This window comes from Alligator sinensis, unplaced genomic scaffold (genome assembly GCF_000455745.1).
Source record: "Alligator sinensis unplaced genomic scaffold, ASM45574v1 scaffold395_1, whole genome shotgun sequence".
Taxonomy (NCBI): Eukaryota; Metazoa; Chordata; order Crocodylia; family Alligatoridae; genus Alligator; species Alligator sinensis.
The window spans coordinates 1,160,226-1,168,050 of NW_005842232.1; positions in this window are offsets into that span (position 1 = coordinate 1,160,226).

Here is a 7,825-nt window from a genome sequence, read left to right on the forward strand (position 1 = left end):
GAGTGGAATTAATCAACAAGTAACAACACCTCTTCCATTATTTCTAACACAAATGTTGTAGTTATTAATGGGAATATTACTTAAAATCATCATATACCTATCAGGTCTAGATTCACAAAGAAGGTTGGTGGGGTTTAGCGTAAAGCCCACTGTTGAACATACCTAACTTTTAGGCTAAGTACAGATGATCAAAAAGCCTGAGGCAGAAGCGATCTAAGTTTTGTGCTTTACTCTAAGCACCCTAGTTTAGGTCAGGAGTGAACAGAACGGACATTCACCCTTTGGTGTGTGGGGCATGCAGGCTGCCTGCACTGACTGAGGCCAACAGTTTGGGGGTCCTCCTGCATGCCTTCCAGCAGGCTGCCAAAGAACGCCAAACCCAGTGAAGTAGCTGGGCACCCCTAATTTCCTAGCATGGCCTTTGTCCCCAGCCCCACCCTGCTACCAGCAGCCAGCCATCAGCAGCAGCGGGAGGGCGAGTGGAGGCTTTGACCCTCCCTAGACTCAAGTCAGCATAGTTGGGGGGAGCCCATGTGGTGGTGGCCTCTGCTCCCCACAACTTTCTGACAGCTGCAGGCAGTAGGCGGGACTGGGGCCATGCTGGCTGTCAGCTGGGCCTGGCAGTAGGTGAGGGGTGTGGTGTGGAGGCCCCCACTGTGCGTGCCCCCATCCAGTTGTGCTGAGTTAGGTTGGGGCTGTGTCCAGCTGGGGCTGTGGCCAGTACGCCCCCCCACCCAGCCATCGCTGACTGCTGGCACAGCTCTTAGCCCCACCTCCTGCCTGTAGTTGGCTCTGTGAGAGCCACTCAGCCACAGCAGATGACCTCAGTCCAATGCTAGCGCACTGCCCTGTGAGGGGTAGTTAGTGGGGGCCTGCAAAGCAGCTTGGGATGCCAGGGGACCGTGACTCAATTTGAACTGGTAGGGGATCTGGTACAGGGGTCTGACATACCAGTCTAACCTAACTCGATTAAGCATGATATCACATTGTTTCAGGTATATTTTAGGTTGGGTTCTGCCATTTTTAAACCAGTCTATATGCACTGAACTTCTGTTTGGTTATGGGTATAGTCCAGTTTCTGTGCACTTATATCAGTTATGTGTCTATCTGAACCTTGCATTAGATGCCCTGCCACATAGTGGAATTCACAGCTTTGTGTTAAGTTTAGGTATCTAGTTTCCTCTTTACAATGCACGGGCAGAGTAGGGTACCTAAGGATGGTAGCCAATAGAAAATGTTGAGTAACATGGTTTTGAACACAGCACTGATACCTTTGGCAGAAAATTGTGTTCTTGGGTATATCTCCAAGAAATTCAAACTGAATCCTTCCCAAATTTCACTCACAATAGGCCTTATTAATACCATGCAGGATTATATTGCTGCACTGTAAAAGTAGGACATCTCCAAAGGTCAAAATCTAGTAAAATGAGATGGCACAGCTGGTATCCATGGAGAGAGTCATGTTTAGCATGCTTCAAAAATCTGGTGAAATTTGGAAGGATTTCTTGGAATATTTTAGTAACTAGATTGTTGCTCATTGTACCAGAGGCCTGGTGAGCAAACTGGGTGGCTGGAGTGGCATGGAGGACTTTCTGCTTGCCCCACTCCCCACTCTACTTCCTACATGCATCTCTTTATTTATGCTGCCAGTATCCATACACAAACATCATACTTCTCTCCAGCTCTGTCTCTAACTCTGCTTCTCTCAAAGAGATATAATCATCACAGGATTTAGCTGGTGGTGTGCATCCCTTGCAGCAGAACTTGGGTGCTAGGGTACCTCCATAGTGCACACAAGGTTAGGTGAGGATTTTTTTCAATACCAGTAACACCTACGTATTGGATTTAGGTACCTGAGTGCCACTTGTTAATATATTCCACTGAGTATTGAAAATTGTAACCTGTTGATGGCTTTTCTAACTGGAAAATCATTCTGAATGTTGAAATTTTATTTTTGAACCATCCCTGAGCAATGTGAATGTATCAGATTTTGAAGCCATTCTCATTTTATGATTTAATTTATGAAGTAAATTATAAAACATAGTCAAAGCAAGCTCCGCTTTTTAAAATGTCTACTTGTCATAAAAAAATACCTGCATCAGAACTGGGATTTTTGTAAAAGGCTGTAATTAGTTAAACAGCTGTCACCAGGATGGCAGCAATGAAAACCCATGAGAAAAATAGATTTTTTTCTGTCTACACTTGCTCTTATCATTATCCCCCCCTCCCCCTTTTTGGGGGGGATGCTCAGTCATAAATCATTCCTATACTCTTTTTTTGTACAGAAGGAAGAGAAGCAATTCTGGAGTAGAATGTCTGAACATAATATTCTACCAGGAACATTCTAGTCTATCTTTTGGTAAACAATTCCTCAATGCAAACATGCCATTAATGTTTGATACCTGCAAAATATTTATGTATAAGGGGAAAAAAAATTGAGATTTGCAAAGTCAGCTAAAATATCTAACTACATAAAACATTAATTTTGATATGAATCACCTGGATTGTTCCTCTTGTGGTTTTGAAAATCTGAACTACTGGTAAAAATCATGGCAAGAAACATTAATCATGGCCTATTCATCCATGATTTTTCCCTACAGTTTTCCACTACAGTATAAAAAACACAATTCTACTTAACAAGTTACCTCTGCAAATACTCTGGTCTTCTGGTTTTGTCAATATTAAAAGCATGTTTTTCCCTTTTCTGGCTCTGGGGGAATGAGTAGAAAGCTCAGTTGGTTTTTATGCTAATGTGTCTGTCTTTTTTTTAAAGTTTTTTTCATGATACCAAATGTTCTTGAATAACTAAACTAATTCAGGTTTCTTGAAGGGCTGAAGGAAATTACCCACAGATTCTCATTTTACACATACAGATCTTGATTATTGTTGCAGGTGATGGAGTCAAAGGCAATCCAACAGTTATATGGTTTAAAAAGATACTTACATTTTTTAGAGGGTAGAAGCAGCAAGTAAAAAAGCTATCAACTACTTAGAAACCATTTCCTGGGGAACAGTTATTGCTAAAGATTTAAGGAACTGTAACTTGGGTATATTTTAGGTACATATAATTATTTAACTATATACTTTCTTGCCTGTAATTTAAAGGAAGACTTGGAGTATCCAACCACTGATAATGTCTAAGACCATGATTCTCAACCAGGATGATGTGAGATCCTTTTACGGGTGTTGCAATGTTACATGTGCAAATACCTACACCTAGCTCACAAGGTGAACTCAGAGATTTTATATATGACATTGGCAAGTTGTTTAATGATTCTGTCTCTCAGTTTCTCTTACGTAAAACTGGGGTTCATGTTGCTACTAAAAAACCCAAAAACCAAAACAAAAAATGACCTTGAGCTGCTACTGTTCAAAAGAGGATGAGGGAGGAGTCAGAGACTAAGTCAATGGAGTTAAACAGGCAGTCATTAGTGATATATTATTTTCATAATTGCTGACAGATTTGTAAAGGCAATATTTGAAAACCTGCTTGGATGTGCTTAGATCACTGTCAATGCACAGAAAAAAAAGCTAACATGGAAACCTCCATTCCCATGTGGGTGGTAAAATGTCATTGCACTTCACCTCTAGCTTGTGGACGGCCTATTCAGATAACTGTCTTAACTGGAAGCAGACAAGATACCAAGGGTGCTAGTAGTGATTTGATGCAAATCAAATCAAGATACCAAGGGTGCTAGTAATGATTTGAAGCAAATCCTTAGACGCAGGGGTAGCAGTGGACGTATACTTTCTGGACTTCAGGAAGGCCTTCGACACTGTCTCTCACCCCATTCTTATTAAAAAACTAGGGGACTGTGGTGTCGACACCTACACAGTCAAATGGATCGCTACCTGGCTGGAGGGCCGATTCCAGAGAGTGGTGGTCAACGGGTCATTTTCGACCTAGAGGGATGTGGGCAATGGGGTCCCCCAGGGCTTGGTCCTTGGATCCACACTGTTCAACATCTTCATCAGTGACTTGGACAAGGGGGTAAAAAGCACCCTATTCAAATTTGCCGATGGCACTAAGATGTGGGGGGAAGTAGGCATGCTTGAAGGGAGGAATAGGCTGCAATCAGACCTAGACAGGTTACAGGGGTGGGCAGATGAGAACAGGATGGGTTTCAACACTGACAAGTGCAACGTGCTGCACCTGGGGGGAAGAACCAGCAGCATACCTACCGGCTGGGGAACTCCCTTCTTGTCAGTGCAGAGGCAGAAAAGGATCTTGGAATCAATATTGATGCCAAAATGAACATGGGCCGACAATGTGGGGATGCGGTCAGGAAGGCCAACTGCACCTTGTCATGCATCCACAGATGCATCTCGAGCAGGCCCAAGGTGGTGATCCTCCCCCTCTATGCGGCACTGGTCAGGCCGCAGTTGGAGTACTGCATCCAGTTCTGGGCGCTGCACTGCAGGAGGGATGTGGACAGCATGGAGAGGGGTCAGAGGAGGGCCACCCGCATGATCAGGGGGCAGCAGGGCAGGCCCTACGAGGAGAGGTTAAGGGACCTGAACCTGTTCAGCCTGTACAAGAGAAGGCTGAGGGGGGATCTAGTGGCCTGTTACAAAGTAGTCAGGGGGGACCAGCAGGCATTGGGGGAGTCCCTGTTCCCCCGAGCACTACCAGGAGTGACTAGAAATAACGGTCACAAGCTGGCAGAGGGTAGATTTAGACTAGACATCAGGAGGCGCTACTTCACAGTCAGGGCGGCTAGGATCTGGAATCAACTTCTAAGAGAAGTGGTGCTGGCTCCTACCCTGGGGGTCTTTAAGAGGAGGCTAGACGAACACCTTGCTGGGGTCGTTTCACCCCAGTGCTCTTTCCTGCCATGGCAGGGGGGTGGACTTGTTGATCTGTCAAGGTCCCTTCCAACCCTATAAACTACGAAACTATGATGAGGATAGCTTTAGTATAGCAAGATAACTATAGGGCAATATACATAGTTCTTTCCTACATCTGGTCATGGATCAATTAAAAAAACTCCGTCTCTCAGGAGCATCTGTTTTGCAGAAGGGAAAGCAGGAGGTGCCGTTAGGAGGAAGGATCTGATTTTTGCTAAGCATCATGCCAATTACATTTTGGAGAGCAGGAGGAGCTTTTTTTTGTCACTCAGCCTCCATTGTACATAGCCTCTTCAAGGAAGCAGACGCTTGGCTGACATTCTGTCAGTTCAACTGGTCCCAAGACAAACAGAGAGCAGTTGGAGAATAGCATTGCCAGCACTCCTAAATTACTAAGACCATGTTATATTGAGCACATATATTGAGCCTATCAGGGGAGCTCATAATAGACTAGCATGATGCCACTTGTCTTTCATAAGTATCATTTTACTCATGGACCCCAGAGAGAAGGCATAATTTTCTAGAAGAATAGGTAGTATTCTAAAAAACAGAAACTCTTGAAATCCAGTCTAGCCCTGTGCGATCACAGGCAAGTCATTTTTATGGTCTCCCTCAGTTTGTCTAATCATCATTGTCTGTACAGTGACACTTTTAACACTTTTTTGCCTGGAACATGCAACAAGTCTTATGACACGGTATGAATATTATATTCCAACATGTCATTTATTTTTAATATCCTTGCTTCCTAAAATCACTGTGGCAATTGTGCTAACAAAGAATATTTGATATGCACAAGACTTGGATACTTCAGAATATCAATGGAAAATAACAGGCACTGTAAAGGCCCTTGGTCATGCTGTGATAGTTGGTTGTGTCAATGTTTCCATGCTGAGCTTCAGCTTTTTAATTCAACCCTTACAAATGCAGCTCAAGTTAAAATTTGCCATAAAATAGAGAAAATTCAGTTTGGCATCGATTAAAAAGGAAGACCTAGCAACATCATAATGTGAAACAATCACTGCTGGTGGTTTGAAAACTAGAAAAAGGATGCAATTGGTATCTATCTTCAGTAGCATATGTAAGGCAATTACTTGCTGGTTTTTATATACCCCAATTCATCATTCTCTGAAACTGTGATTGCCAAAAGCAATTGCATGGCTATAATTTTCATTCTGTCACCTAAATAATGCTTTCATTTTTACCTCCAGAATGTGCATAACAAGAGACCGTTACATGACAGTGATCTTTGGCCAGGGGGAGGTATATGATATTAGCTAAAATTTAAACTCTGAGCACTTAGAGTTAGCTCATTAGAATTGAAAGCCTAAGATCTGCTGCTGGCACTTTTGTCTACAGTGGGTTAAACAAAACGTCGAATGTTTTTGGTGCACTCCAAATCCATAGTTGCATCTTGCAGTTTGAGCCCATCTCTAACACAAGTTAATAGAGAAGATAGAATTCTGCTAATCTACAATTATGAAAGCAAATCTTTGTCTTGTATACATCTAAAATTCCAACATATTCTGTACTATCGTGAGTTGCTGGCTTCCACCTGTATTTCTGCTGTATACAGTTCTTCCATAGTCCATACTATTAGAGACTATTGTAAAAAAACTGGTTGCTAAAGAGCAAACAATGATTCTCTTGGCACTCCACATTCATTATGGTACTTGGACAAACTCTGAATGCATGCACTTTTGCTTTTTGTGTGCTCTCCAAGGAGACAAGAGTTAGTATTAACATGTCATCTCATTTTGTTTGGCAGGTTTCTATGTAGTCCCTTACCATGAGTTCACTTCCTACAGATTGGATTACTTATGTTATTAAGGTCTGCTTCTGGTTTCTGAGAAGCAGTTATCAATTGATTGATCGATCGATCAATTGATCGATCAGGATGCTGGGGCTGGTGGGGGCAGCCACTGATGGGACTGGGAGAGAGGGCAGGGGTTAAGGGGTATTCACGGGGGCTGGGGAAGCAGGCAGCAGATGGGGCCTGGTGGGGGTCCCCCTATGGTCCCCTCCCCCCTCCTCCAGCTCCCCGCCCCCCACTTATCAGCACAGAGCCCAGGTCCAGCTCCCTGTGGAGTCTTCGAATCGATTCAGACCTTTTAATTGGTCTCCCAATTCAATTCAGATTTGGAGATTTGGCCACTGAATCAGGCCAAATCTCCTCCAAATCAAATCAGCAACCGAAGCTTCACACGGCCATAATATATATTGTCATACTCTGTTTTGGACAAGCTTCCTTCATTATAATATTCTTCTGTATGAACTCTAATAAGTTACTTCCTTCTTCTATCATGTTGCTTGTGCTTCCTGTCTTTCAGAGATATATCTTGACTTGGGTCACTAAAATAATCCTTTGCAACTCTTTTTTCAGCCGATCCTTACTACATTTTTCTGCTTCAGCCTGTGGATTTGTGATGACTCAGAATAAATAAAAAAGAAAAGCAAGATTATTTATACAGGTAACCCTTGCCATTCGTGGGGGATATGTTCCCATGATCCCCGTGAATGGCAAAATCTATGAATAGGGCACTGCATTCATGAACACAGTGCCCTCTGTGGGCACTGCTCTGGCAGAATTGGAGCGGTGGGAGCCCAGCGGTAGCAAGCATGGAGCTCCAGTAAGTGTTTACAGTGTATTTAAAATGCAGGTCCAGAATTTGTGAATATTTGAAACCACGAATGCTGAACCACGAATGCTGATGACACTAAGATGTGGGGTGAGGTGGGCACACTTGAAGGGAGAGAGAGGCTGCAACTAGATTTAGACAGACTACAAAAGTGGGCAGATGAGAATAGGATGGGGTTCAACGTAGACAAATGCAGGGTGCTGCACCTTGGGAGAAGGAATCCACAGCACACATACAGGCTGGGGAGTTCCCCTCTCGAAAGCACAGAGATGGAAAGGGATCTCGGAGTCATTATTGACTCCAAGATGAACACTAGCCGCCAAGGCCAGACCACAGCCAGC